The sequence below is a fragment of the Hemicordylus capensis genome, chromosome 5 (assembly GCF_027244095.1).
Source record: "Hemicordylus capensis ecotype Gifberg chromosome 5, rHemCap1.1.pri, whole genome shotgun sequence".
NCBI classification, from domain to species: Eukaryota; Metazoa; Chordata; class Lepidosauria; order Squamata; family Cordylidae; genus Hemicordylus; species Hemicordylus capensis.
In genome coordinates, this window is record NC_069661.1 from 16,520,955 (window position 1) to 16,533,776 (window position 12,822).

The 12,822-nt window shown below is 42.8% G+C and overlaps 1 protein-coding gene across 2 annotated transcripts in view; it reads right to left on the reverse strand.

Moving 5' to 3' along the window:
• Positions 1-12,822, reverse strand: part of ANTXR2 (ANTXR cell adhesion molecule 2) — a 172,287-nt gene that overhangs the window by 29,632 nt on the left and 129,833 nt on the right. The window lies entirely within an intron of this gene.

The window sequence follows — 12,822 nt, forward strand, 5'->3', positions numbered from 1 at the left end:
TGTCATTTCTCCCCTATAATTCCCCTATAAAGCAATGCTACACCATCATGTAGAATTGCTCTGAAGTAGGTTCTAGGTAACAGGTTCTGTCACAGCTGCCAGTGGAGACTGCCATTTTCCCTTCCAGAATCCTCTTGGAACAATGCTACATCATTCCCTTATCCCACCCCCCACCCCGTGAAATTTCCCCTAACAACAGCCAGAAGTTCTCATCTGAGGACTTTCAGCCTGGCCCTAAAGGGATTCACCTCAAAGTCCCTGGGCAAACAGTGGTCAGGGATCCCCAGAGTTGATGTAAATGTGGCGATAAGTACCAGCCAGGAAGTCTCCAGTCCAAATCTCATCTGAGCCATAAAGTTGCTAATTGGCCTTAGGTAAGACACTACAGCTTAGCTTCATATCTGCATTATATGGAACGTAATATCTAAGGAAGGGGATTAAAAAATCTGGGTTTTCCAGGTATAAAGCATAACATTTGAGAGCTCAGAAAACACAGCAACAAGGATTGTATTGTCATAACAGACTGTACAAAGCAAATGGGAAAGAACTGAAACGAAGGCATTAACACAATGAAAGAATACGACAAATATTTATATACTTCTTTTAAACAAAAATTCCCAAAGCAGTTTACATTGAGATAGATAGATAGATAGATAGATAGATAGATAGATAGACAGATAGATCGATAGATAGACAGATAGATCGATAGATAGATTCCCTGTCCCCAAAGAGCTCACAATCTAAAAAAGAAACCTAAGATAGACACCAACAACAGCCACTGGAGAGATGCTGTTGGGGATGGATTGGGCCAGTTGCTCTCCCCCTGATAAATAAAAGGAATCATCACTTTAAGAAGATGCCACTTTGTTCAATTAGCAGGAGACAAGGAAGGAATAATTACTCCTACTGCAAGCATTAAAAGATATTATTCCACATAGTTGCCATTATTTTTGCTCACTCAGTTCATTGTCAATTTTAATACTATTTTTTGGTTGTTTAGGAGATTTAAAATCATTTGGACTCTTTTGAATGTCATAAAGACAGGAGAATAAAGGTGCCTGACATAGCAGCACATATGACTTTGCAGACTGTAGATAAGACTTTTAAAACATAACGATGGGATCCATTTGCAAGTTGATTTCAATAGGCTGTTAAAGCTCTTAAACACATTAACCATATCCAGCGCTTGTGAGAGAATACTGCATGCTTCTGATTCTGTTGCTTTCATGCATCAAGGAATGTGTCTGAATTTTGAGACTTTCATAGAGAATTTTGCCTTACGAAGCCACTCACTGCACTATGGCCCCCTGGTCATTCTGTTCTTAAGGAGAATAGTAGCTTTTCTTTCTCACATCATTTTCTTTTTGTATTAAAACCAAACTTAGAGGTCAGGTTCAAAGGAGTGCTTCACAAGTATGTGTATAGCTGCCACCCACAGTCAGATGAATGGTAGGAATAAAAACAATTAATTTTCCTTTTTCAAATGTTATGGCACAGCACACCATATGTTTATTTATTTGATTTATATACCGACCCTCCAAAAATGGCTCGGGGCAGATAACAACAATTTAATGTGGGGTTTGTGGTGAACCCTGGAATGCGTGCAAATGTCAGGAAAAACCCACAGCTCAATGGCAGGTGTGTGAGCTTGCCATGCAGAATGTCTCAGGTTCATTCACTGACATCTTGGTTAAAAAGAGCTCAGACCAAACGAAACATGATGCAGGAGACCCTCTGGGACCATCTCAAATCATTTTTCAGATTTAAAACCAGCCACTGGGGCGGGGGAATGGATTGGGGCCATGGCAGAGTTTTCTCAGTTAAAATCTGCCCAGTTGCTATTAGATGCAGAGGAGGGAAAAAGCAGGAAGATCTATTTTAAAAACAAAACAAGCAAATGAGGCCACAAATCCAAATGTTGAACTACTAAGGGGCTTCAAAACATTTTTAAAGTTTGGTTCAGCTCTGCTGTTAGGCTGCCTCTAATATTCCGGCTGAGAATGGGGCTTACGGATTACATAAATATGGCTTAGCATTCAGTCTTTAATCCAGTGCCACTGAATCTTTGGAACAAATGCAAGTCCACAATCCAAATCTTAAAAGGAACCAAGAGATATCAGAGTATCCCTGGGTTACAAAATACAGAAAGAAAGATTCACAAATTATAACTGGGAATTTTAAAAATATGAGGAAGCTTTCGAATATATATATATATATATATATATATATATATATATATATATATATATATTCAAAGTTCCTTCTTGCCTGCAATGCACTCCATAAAAATCTGCATCCTTAATACAGATCCGTTTGGGGAGGATTTTTCCTTTGCCTCCTCACATTCATGACAAAACTGTTAAAAAACATGATGAGTGAAGAAGGTTAAGGCACATCTGGTTAACTACTCATGGCCAAAACCCAAAGCCAAAAAAGTTAACCAAAGATTAGGCCATTAAGCATCATAGGAAGGAAGTCAGTTCTCTAATAGACTAATGTGGAGCTTTTTGTTGCCCCTGCCAGGACAATCACAGGATGCACAAGTGACTACTGAGTGCTTTGTTTTTCCACTCCGATACTGTGGTAACTTCTTATGTCCTGTGTATGCAATATTAGAAACTTATAACACCAAACTGAAGAACGGGGTGGGGCAATTCCATGCTAGGGATCATTAGGAAGGGGATCAGGGGCGTAACTACTATTAGGGAAGGGGAGACGGCTGCCTGGGGGCCCCCATGCCTCGAGGGGCCCCCCAGAGGCAAGTCACATGAGGAAAGTCACATGACTATATATTGTGAAGTGTGTGTGTGTGTGTGTGTGTGTGTGTGTGTGTGTATCAGCGAGGGGCCCATTTTAAAATTTTGTCTCTGGGCCCACTCCAGCCTTGTTACGCCCCTGAAGGGGATTGAAGATAAAACGGCTAATATTATAATGCTCTTATACAAAACTATGGTGCAGCTACACCTGGAGTACTGCGTACAACTCTGGACACCACATCTAAAAAAGGACATTGTAGAACTGGAAAAGGTGCAGAAGAGGGCAACCAAGATGATCAGGGGCCTAGAGCACCTTCCTTGTGAGGCAAGACGACAACACCTGGGGCTATCAACTAATCAACTGTTGTATTAAGCAGTGTGCAGCAATACAGTACCTCCAAATTCTTGAAAGTCTCAAGGAAACAGGGGATATGATCTACCACTTCAAAAGCCTAGTGCCATTCTCCCCACCCTTTTGGTAAATGAAAGTTACATATACTTGAAAGTCAACACTTCATGCATTTTTCTGTCCTCCGACCACTGCAAAAAATAAGTTGCCATTTATAAAGTTCAACTAAAAGCACCTATTGGCTCCTCTCATGCTCTTTCTACACTGAAGTAGACCCAGGCTACAGAGAGCTTAAGCCACAATGTGCCTATTTTATTTTGTGCTTAATTTCATGAAAACAATGCCATATGAACAGCCAGATCTGATATCCAGCTAGCAGAATCTTCTGCCTGGAAACTGCACTTTCAGTGTTTCAAAGGCCTTTGAACAGACAATCGACAAACCAAAGAAAAGTAGATGAGAAACTTATAAATCCTAGGGTGTTTATAAAGAATTGCGACTGAAACAGCAAGGACATACGATATGTGAAACAAACTTTGTGGGAGGGCAGGAAAGATATTGACAAGGTCTGTTTAGAACTCCATTCACTTTTACTTTTGAGAAAGAAAGATGGATACCTGCTACAAAATATTAAAATCTGGTGTTTAATAGATGAATTAGCAAAGACCAATGTGAGGGTCTCACTCCCTTAAATGACTGTTACAGGGTCTGTTGTTCACTTAAATGACTTTGTCATTTTGTATTTGCTGGTCCTATTGCCTAGAACCCCGCAAAACACCTACATGATGTTGCCTTTCTCTTCTTTCAGGTCCCTTCTCAAACCCCACCTTTTATATGAAGTCAACCCCATAGACTTTCATTAGCTGTCTCTATATCTAAACTGAATGCATTATTTTCTCCCAGATACCTACCATTCCATCTCCCTCTTTTCCACTGTTGTGTCTACATGTTGAATTTTAGAATGTAAGCTAGGAACATAGGAAGCTGCCATATACTGAGTCAGACCACAGGTCCATCTCGCTCAGTATTGTCTACCCAGACTGGCAGCGGCTTCTCCAAGGTTGCAGGCAGGAATCTCTCTCAACTCTATCTTGGAGATGCCAGGGAGGGAACTTGGAACCTTCTGCTCTTCTCAGAGCAGCTCCATTCCCCTGAGGGGAATATCTTACCGGGCTCACACATTAAGTGTCCCATTCATCTGCAACCCAGGTAGACCCTGCTTAGCTAAGGGGACAAGTCATGTTTGCTACCACAAGACCAGCTCTCCTCTACCAGCTCTACCACAAGACACGCACACCTTGGAAAAGAGGCAAGTATTTTTGTTTGTTACACTGTAAAGCACTATGCATGTTCTATGAGCCCTTTCTCACGATCCTTACCTCCTGGGCGGGCAGATCGCCTGCCAGTTGATTGCATCGATCTACTGCTGGCAGAGAGGAGGGTCAGGGGCTTGTGGGACTAACCCAGTTTAAAATCCAAACACTCCCATTTAATTAGTGTGTGCATAACTATTTGATCAGAGCTTGCTTAACTTTGAAGGTCTGTAACTTCTGGATTGTACAATCACCTTAACACAGGGATCATTTAAGATGGACTTCATTTAAAGAGGACTGGATGGATGTTGAAGGTCTACTGAAGACAAATTAAGAACATCCCCGATCCCCGGCCAACAAATTGGAACACAAGACCTCCAATGGCCTTGGGGTAACAATTTAGTTTGGCTCCATTATTGTCCTTGCCATTTTACTGATCTCATTTGTTTGTTTTTAATATATTCTAATTTGTGGTTTTAATCTGGATTGATTTAAAATAATCAATCTACTGTTATTGTAAACTACCTGAAAGGTCTCTTGTGACTGGATGGTATGGTAAAAATTATATGAAATAAATAACCTGAGCACAATCCTATGTATACTAACTTGGAAATAAATTCAGTTAAGTTCAATGGGACTTACCTACAAGTAAGTGTGTAGGTTTGCAGCCTCAGTTATACAATTTCTGGGCCCTGAACATCAAAACAGCATGACAATCCCAGCCTCATAAAAACAGCAGTGTGAAAATGCCTGTTATTTTCCTTCAGCCAAACAGTTCATAACCTACAGTATCCAATCATCCTTTGCAGCGCGTGATGTCAAAAACACTTACTGCACAAGCAGAGATCTGTGTTTCTTTTGCCACAGACAATAAATCTTTAGTGCCTTCTCTTGATACGCATCACTCCACTTGATCTCAAGAGGCACCCAACGTCTCTCTCTTCCCCTCTCCCTCTTTCCAGCAAGGTCACTTTCTAGTGGCTACGCAACTTTGCCAGCCTGCGTAGGCATATTCGATAATTAATATATGCTAGTAATTTCTTCTTGAACCATCTTTAAAAGCTTTGAATAAAGGCTCTTTCCAAACATCAATAGCTTCATGTATCTGTAAGAGCAATGGTGATACCACTGACCTCAGGAGAATCTTGGTTGAAATCTTATTTTTCAAGATAAGTAAGATATCAGTGCCTAATTATTTATTTGGACTGATAGCCTAGCCCATCTCAGAGACTCAATATGAGTAACTAAAGAAAAAGAATTAGTAAAGCAAAATAAAATTTGGGATGGAAATGTTTTCTGAAATACGTTAACTATACAAATATTCACCTGTTCATTGCTATGCTAACAGCTGCTTTGTTCTCTTTCCTGACACACATGACATGGACAATCTCAGCCAATCAGGGATCACATAATGAAAGTGATGGTATCATATTATGTAGCCAACCAGATCGGACTATGTGATGATGTCACTGTGGGCAGGCAAATTAATATTGACAGTCAGACACCCGCAAATATGTGGAACCGCAAATAGCAGTACAGCATATAGCAAGGTCTGTCTCTCTGTGTGTGCATGTTTATACACACACACCACATACACATATACAAAGTTTAAACTCAACAGCTTTGGTGCTCCACTTTTTTCTCACCAGATGTAACCCAAGGTACTACAGTGCCTAAGGTAAGGTGAAAATTTGCCTTGCCCTACAACCCTAGTGAGGACCAGCCACCTTTCAACAAGCCTTAAAAGTGGTGTTTGATAGGGGCAGGGAAGAGAGAAAGTTGCCAGTAGCCTCTTCTGCCTTCTGTCTATCCTGACCTACTGTTGTAAACTCAAATGAAAGGCTTCTATGGGGAGGAAAAACAAGCAACAACCCTTCAATGTAAGAGCCATCCACCACACTGACCTCCAGATAGTGCTGCGCATATCCCTTTAAAAGAAACAAAGCCTTGCAGACAGGGTCGTAGCTAGGGGAGAGGGGGCCCGTGTTTGCCCCTTTCCCTGGTGGCCCCTCGGAGTGAGAGAGATGATGAAGAAAATAGGGAGGGTTGGAGCTGGAGGCCCGCGGGAGCTGGGGGGCCCAGGAGAGGAGAGCTGGTCTTGTGGTAGCAAGCATGACTTGTCCCCTTAGCTAAGCAAGGTCTGCCCTGGTTGCATATGAATGGGAGACTAGAAGTGAGAGCACTGTAAGATATTCCCCTCAGGGGATGGAGCCACTCTGGGAAGAGCAGAAGGTTCCAAGTTCCCTCCCTGGCTTCTCCAAGATAGGGCTGAGAGAGTTTCCTGCCTGCAACCTTGGAGAAGCCGCTGCCAGTCTGTGAAGACAATACTGAGCTAGATAGACCAATGGTCTGACTCGGTATATGGCAGCTTCCCATGTTCTTTGAACCCATCTACTCAATTGTAGCTACACGCCTGCTTGCAGAGCCTCAGCAGCACCATCTTGGGAGGAGCACACAGAATGCTGGCTAGTATAATTTTTTTCCTAGCACTTTCCCCATAAAGCTTTGTGCAGAAAGAACTGGGAAAGATTACACTGCCTTCCAGCGGGGCTCAATTTTCCTTAAAGGAGTCCCACTGGGAATAATTGCCTCTGTGCAATACCAGGGGTATTGTGTGGAGTACTCAGCTTTGGCTGAAGCTTCACATAGAACTAATAAACAATCAATTGGGGAGCTGCACTTAGGGTTGATGGGAGCCCTCACTGGCCCCTGAGTCTTGCAGGGAAGAACTCTGTCCTATTACAATGAATGCCCAAATGAAAATCCTCACACAGCCCACACAGGGGAGGGAAGGCAGGAGGGAGAGAGGCAGCTAAGTTAACGGATACTGCTTTAGCCTACAATCACGTCACTTACATGTCCAGGCTGACTAAGAGGAGAATGTCCGTTAAATGGGGGATGACAGGTAGTAATTATTCGAAAGCAGTAGATCGTTCGTGAAACAAGGACGGCTGGGATGAGGTGTCAAAAGCAGGTCATTAATGCTGACAAGGCTGAAGTCAGCTAGAACAGCTGTCTCTCTCCCAGGTGAGCTGACCCTGCCTTCCATAATTCCATCTCCATTGAGGCCTAACCGGGCACAGCTCAGGCCCAGTAGAGCCACAAAGAAAGATGTTGCATAATATTAATTGCCGTTTAGACAAAAAACAAAAGCACAAAACCCTCCATGCCTCGCAAAGCTACCATGGGATGCTGAACTTCCCTTTATAGCACATATGACTGCCCAGGACGAGATTTCTCTGGTAACCAGCTGGCTCGTGATTTAAGACATTGGGAAGATACTTCTCGGGTTTAGTGAAGGAAGAAGCCCTTGTTTCCCATTTCATAAGAGGAGAAATAAACTACTTCTTCACACAAACTATCACTTATGCTATCACTACAAGAAGATTTAAATACCACTTTTCAACAAAAATTCTCAAAGCAGTTTAACTACCTACCTACCTACAGTTGCCTTTTCCCTAAAGGCTCACAGTCTTAAAAGAAGCACAAGTTAGGCACCAGCCACAACCATTGGAAGGATGCAGAGGTGTGCAAGAACCAAAAATTGTGGTTCGGTTCTAATTAAGATCACATTCGAACCGAACCACGTGGTGCCAAACTGGTTCGGAGCTTTGAATCGCTATACTCGTGAAGGGGAATTCGGTGAGGACTCCCCTTTACAAGTAAAGGGATGGGGGTCCTGAGAAGCTCTAGGGGGCGGTGGCAGGGGGCAGCAAGAGAGGTAGTTAAAGGGTCTTCCCCCCTGGTGTGGCTGCCGGCACGGCCGCTCACCCCCACTGCCACAGCCCACCCACACGGTGGTGGTGCTGTTCTGGCCTCTGCTCAGGACAGAACATTCTTCTGCCCCCCACTGCCCATTTGATGCCGAATCAGTCTGCCCAAAGAGGGCTTGGTTCAGTTTGATCATGGGCCAAAGTGCCTGCAGTTCAATTTGTGATCAAGCCACTAAACTGGCCTGGTTCAAGGCAAACCAGTTTGATGTCAAATGGTTCACACCCCTTGAGGGATGCTGTGCGAGGGCTGCATAAGGACAATTGCTCTGCCCCGCTACAGGATAATCACAACTTTAAAAGGTGATCTTTGCTCTTAGGTGCAAATTTTAAAAGTGCTCTTGGCATGGGTAGAACTCAAATACAGATTTAACTGTATTTTAAATATTTTTAGTCATATTTATGTTTTTATATTTTAGCTTAATATTTTAATTGTGTGTTTTTATAGTCTTGTTTTAATTTTTCTGTGTTAACCACCTTGGGATTGTTTTCATGAAAGGTGGCATATAAATTTAACAATAAATAAACAAACTCACTGATACAAGACGTGGTGACCTGCTTAGATGTCTTAAAATAGAATCTGACAATTTCATAAAGCAGAGGTCAGTCAGTGGCTACTAGCCATGATAGCTTTGCGCAATCTCAGTGTTCCAGAGGTAGTAAGACTCTGGGCTAGTTTGGATGATACCTTACCAGCCCACAAGATTAGGAAGGGGATGTGCCAAAAAACCCACCCCGTTGGGACTTCTTCTGCAGATTTCCCAACACCTTTCCAGCATGTGCCTTTATTGTGTGAGGATGAGCTGTTAATCCAAAAGGCCACACTGCACATCCCCCTTCTATCATGTCAGCTGGCAAAGTATTGTCCAGATTGGCCCTCTGAATATCAGATGCTGGAGAATGCTAGGAGAGAGCTCTTACCTTCATGCCCTGCCTGTGGACTTCCCGGAGACGTGTGGATGGCTAACGTTAGTAACAGTATGCTGGCCTAGATGCTTTTTCATCTGATCCAGTTTATTACACTCATTCAGCTTATGCAACCTTAAGAGTACAAAACTCATGATGCCGTGTGAGCATGAACAAAATGTGCCTGTGGTAAAACATTCAGGACCTCTAGATGAAGCCCACAATTGAAACTACAGAAGGAAAGTCAGCACAAATCAAAATGGCCATGATTAAAACACAGACCGAATCTGCTGTCAGGTGCTAGAAAAAACAGAAATAAGTATCTGGTTCTGAAATAAATATCTGCTTCTGAGTTTTGCATATGCTTATGCATCAGCATTATCACCAACCCACCTTTGGCTTCAACACTTAGCCAAGCACAATAGAATTGAGGGCTGGGGACACACAGAGATCCATTTAGAACATGGCTCATGTATGCTGAAAGGCTTGGCCTGATATAGCTTCGTTCCTGTAAAAAGGGAAATGGGGGATACCCATTTGAACCAATAAGCTTCTTCTCTATGATTCTGTTCACAGATTCTCCCCTCTCCCATCCTCCACCATTTCCTGGGCTCTTAACCTTCATTAGTTGCTGTTTGCATCATCTTTCTGAAAACGTCAGATGCCATCATTGACTTCATTCTTTATCACTTCTCCCTGTTCAGACAACACAACCCTTACAAACCTGCTGTGCCTTCCTTTTGTGACTTAATTGCTACCGCTGTCACTTTAGGAAAGCCAGGCTGCTTCAACAGGAGGAGACGCAGAGCATTTAGTCAACCTGCAAACTTCTAGACACGGCTTTGGTCCAGCTGTTGAAACAAGGCTGAACGTAGCCAAAAATAGCTCTCCAAAGCATGGCTCCACAGCCACAGCCACAATTGCTTCCATCCCTGACTCCAAGGCATGTAGTAATGACCATTTCTCTGGACTGCAGAAGAATCCTGGGCAAAGAGTGACTCACTAGCTACAGCCACAATTCAACATTTGTTTTGTGCCAGCACCAGCCAGGTGTCATACGGAACGGAAAAGTGACCCTCTCCGCCCAAAGGCTTTTTAATCTGACTCAAAAAGGTTTGAAGGAGAGGGCAGAAATGGCAAGATGAGGGGAAAGCAAAGGGAGGTTTAGAGATGGATTCAGAAAACTTGTTGCTAAAAGAAGATGGCATTCTCAAGGTAAACAGAGGCTACGTTGGTTCAGAAAACATGCCACTAAAAGAAGGTGGTGCTTACATTTATGTAACTGCATTGTACTATGGGTGGGTTCACACATAGTGCGGAACCTACTTTCAACCGACTTATCTCTGACCATCTGAAGCCATGCCAAGGCAGGAACCGGAGGCTGACTCGGGGTGCCAAGATTTGAAGTTGGCTTACCAAACCAAGTGCAGCTTGCCCAGAGGTCACACGACGTCTGAACTCATGTCCTTCATGAACGTCTAGCTTGTTCCAGGCTAGACCGCTCCCTTTGCCATTGGAACCAATAGCTATGAAGCAGATTATGTAAGGAAGACTTGCCAGGCAAAAGGCAGCACAAGGCAGGCTGGGATAGCATCCAGGGCCTCACTGGGAGACACAAACAGGGGGTGTGCCTCCAGCAAAACCCAGCTATTTCCAACCAGTCTTCTGATTTTTTTTCATCTGTGTGCGGAATGAATTTTGTTCTGGCTGGCAGTATCAAGACAGTGTGTGCGCACATGCATTCAGAGCGGGGCCTTCCTGATCCAAGCTGAGTGTGATCTAAAATGAACTGAGCAGAAATAAAAAAAACTTGTGAGCACACGCACGGGCGCACGCCTTAGAGGGAACACTGCTTCCAACAAACCAAGATATGTGCCCATCTGCAGCATCAACTTCAATTTCCCTCCATATCTTGGGGTGAGGAACTGCAGGTTCCCCACTATGTGTGAACCCGCCCTATGCTGGACCATTAGGTCATCTAGCTCATACTTGTCCATGCTGATTGGCAGCAGCTCTCCAAGTTTTAGATGGGGGCTTTCCCAGTCCTACGTACAGATGGGGGCTTTCCCAGTCCTATGTAGAGATGCCAGGGACTGAACCTGAAACCTTCTCCATGCTAAGCAGATGCCCGGCCTTTGAGCTAGTCCTTCCCCCTTGCGGAAGAATTTGAAGGAGAGGAAAGAAGCTTATGAATATAGAGTGAAAGGAGAACAAAAAGTAGCATGGAAATGAACCAATTCATTTTGGTTTATATGGAACAGGACCCACTTTGTCAACAGCAAAGTATCCTATATTGGTTGGTATAGTACACAGATAAAGTGTGTGTGTGTGTGTGTGTGTGTGTGTGTGTGTGTGTGTGTGTGTGATAGCATACTAGATAAAGCCTGAGTTACTAATGCATAACTTCATACATTCTGATGAAATTAATATCTGTTATGAAAATGCATATTAATATTACTGCAATGTTATGGTGGGCTTGGATTCAACAGCAAGCTAGTAGGGGTGGAAACCATTGGCCACCAAGGCAAGTCAAATTTCTGGAGAGCTGGTTGTTGGCATTCTAGTTTCATTCCTGATTTCTCACTTTACTCACATTTCTCCATTCATTTATGCCCTTGCACTGGCTCCCTTTTCCTTAAAGAGCTCAATTCAGACTCCTCCTCCACCTACTTAATATATATTTTCATTTTCCTGCTCCTCCTTATCTTACAACAATATTCCTCAGTAGTTATGTTCTACTGCCACATTTCACTTTCTATACTTTAACTCCGAATGCCCTGCCTTCTGGATATTCAAACAGCTCCATCTATGTAAGTTTTTGAACATCATTAAGATTAGTCTCTTCTCCTAAGCTTTTGCTTGTTAGCCCAACTTCTTCTACCTCCTTCCCTTCCCCTCCCTTGTTTTTCTTGATGTATAGAATGTAAATCTATGGGCAGAACCTATCGTGATTTTTCTTTATTATATAGCTAGCTCTTTGATACTAAGGACATGGGAATAATAATAATAATAATAATAATAATAATAATAATAATAATAATACAGTAAGATTATGTTAAAATATTACTCTTCAACTGTACTGACAAAAAGATATACAAAACCAGTAGCTTCTCAATAGCCTCTGCAAAACCTCAGAGGATGATAGACTTCTCTTTTACAAAGTTTTTGTACTTGGTGCATTGATACCAACAGAAAACCTAGTATGCTGCTACCACAGGCTCTGTGGACACTCTGTAGAGTGTATGAGCCACATGTAATCTCTCCCCATCTGCTCAGATGTACTTATGTCACATTATCAAAGGCACCTGTTGTCTATTAACAACGCTGTTAACCCTGACCTCCAAATAGGAATGTGAAAATGGTGGCACTAATGAAAGATCACTAGCCTGTCAACCATTCTTCTGATGCAAACTTGGCCAGACAGAAGCGTTAGTCTGTCCTCATGGTCCATGTAAATCAAGCAAGATAACCTGCAACCATTTCCTGTTCAGCAAGGTTTAAAATAGAGACCTGAGATCTGAAACAAATTAATTCCATGGGCCAGTCAGACTAAAGCCACACTACCTGAATTACAGGCAGTCTTAAAGGAAGTGGCATGCAAGGAAGATATCAATAGCCAATACGACACTGTGGTCCACTGGATTAATGGACAATCATCTGAAAGTTACAGTAACTGCATGGAACAATTTGCTTCAGCTCCCTAGTTCAGTTTTTCTACTTCCAGGGCA